Raw genomic sequence first — 1,671 nt, 5'->3', positions numbered from 1 at the left:
TTCTAATTTGTTGAGATAGTGAATTGGTGGGGTTTTGTTAAATGTGAGCCAAAATCATCACAATTAAAAGAACCAAAGACTTAAAATACTTCAGTCTGTGTGCACTGAATTTATTTAATAAATGAGTTTCACAATTTGAGTTGAATTACTGAAATAAATGCACTTTTCCACGACATTCTAATTTATTGAGATGCACCTGTACATGCTGCTGCTGATTGGGCTGACATTTTTGACACACCCACCAAACAAGAGAACACGTATCTCAAACCCCCTTGCACACCGTTTCCAGGAAACATGTCGTTCAACCCAGAAACCGTAGCAAAACGGTGCACACCGGTTTGAGCTTGAGCTTGAACTTGCCCCAGGTGTGTGCGCGTTGGTAATTGGGAGGCACGCCGTTTTTGACCGCACGGCAGAGTAGCGTGCAACATGGACTATGTTCTTATGCTGTGTCTTCAAGGTATGGACTTAGATTGTACATGTTAATGAACAAGGAACACTCATAGCAAGTTGTTTTGAGGCAATTGTTATTGGAGCACAAATAAAGAAAGACATTTGTTTGCATCTATTTCCGCTTGCACGGACGGTACGCGTTCTAGAACTTGCTCACTCATATTATCAACGGCAGCGGCTTACTGGACGACAGCCGTTACAAATACAAAGACATATTATACACAAAATGAAAGAGAGGTGTGCATGTTTGCGGAGTTGGAAATTTAAAATAAATTAATTAATCAGAAAAAACTCTCATTGAGAAAATTTCTCATTAAGAGTGTACATTTTCAATATCGGAGGCTATAATAATAAATACGCAATCCCCGTGCCTGAATGTGCATATACCTCCCTACTAGTAAACAGCAGTATGTAGGCTAAATAAGTAAGATTATTCATGAAACAGTAGGCCTACATGAACAATACCCAGATTGCCTGTCGCATTGTTTAGGCCTACATGAAGTATGAGAATTCGCGCATAGCTTCAACCAGGCCCGGACTGGCCATCGGATTTGGCCCGCTGCCCTGTGTGTTTTTTTTTTAGTTATTATTATTATTTTATATTTATGCCTCAACGTACCAAAGTGATCATTTCCGATTTTTTTTCATTCGATAATAAATCGATAATAAATCATAAATCGGTTAGTCTTGACTGTCAGCGCTGCGCTACACGAATTAGCTCACGTGTGTTCCGTGCTTCCATCAAACGATTCCGAACAGAACCGATGAGCGGGACTCCAGTAGCCCCTCACTGCAGAACATAAGATCCAGGCGGCATGTTTGGATCCACATCTAGGGGGTGGATATTGGTAGGTTTAGGGATCGGGGTGGAGACGGGTAGGTTTAGGTATATGTAAGGTGGGAGGAGTTGGATCTCGATGAAAGAGAGCGAGACCAGAAGAAGCAGTGAAATGTAGCTACATCACTGACCTGTTCAGGGATTCAAGTGCAGTGATACGCTAGATACTTTTGTCTTTATTAAAGCAGCAGCACTATGTAACTTTTTCTGTGTTCAAAATTTGCAAAATGTATTGAGCGAGTACATCATGAATTCATCTTCCAAACCGCGTTTTTGTCTTATTCCGAATCACTACGGTACACTTATAATAAGTACTTATATTTGGACTATTGTAGCCTGGTCGGGTCGTCACCGCTGCGGAGTAACACATACCTGCGTGA

This window comes from Sinocyclocheilus anshuiensis, unplaced genomic scaffold, assembly GCF_001515605.1.
Source record: "Sinocyclocheilus anshuiensis isolate Anshui unplaced genomic scaffold, SAMN03320099.WGS_v1.1 scaffold758, whole genome shotgun sequence".
Classification (NCBI taxonomy): Eukaryota; Metazoa; Chordata; class Actinopteri; order Cypriniformes; family Cyprinidae; genus Sinocyclocheilus; species Sinocyclocheilus anshuiensis.
Note: the sequence above shows the minus strand (reverse complement) of the source record.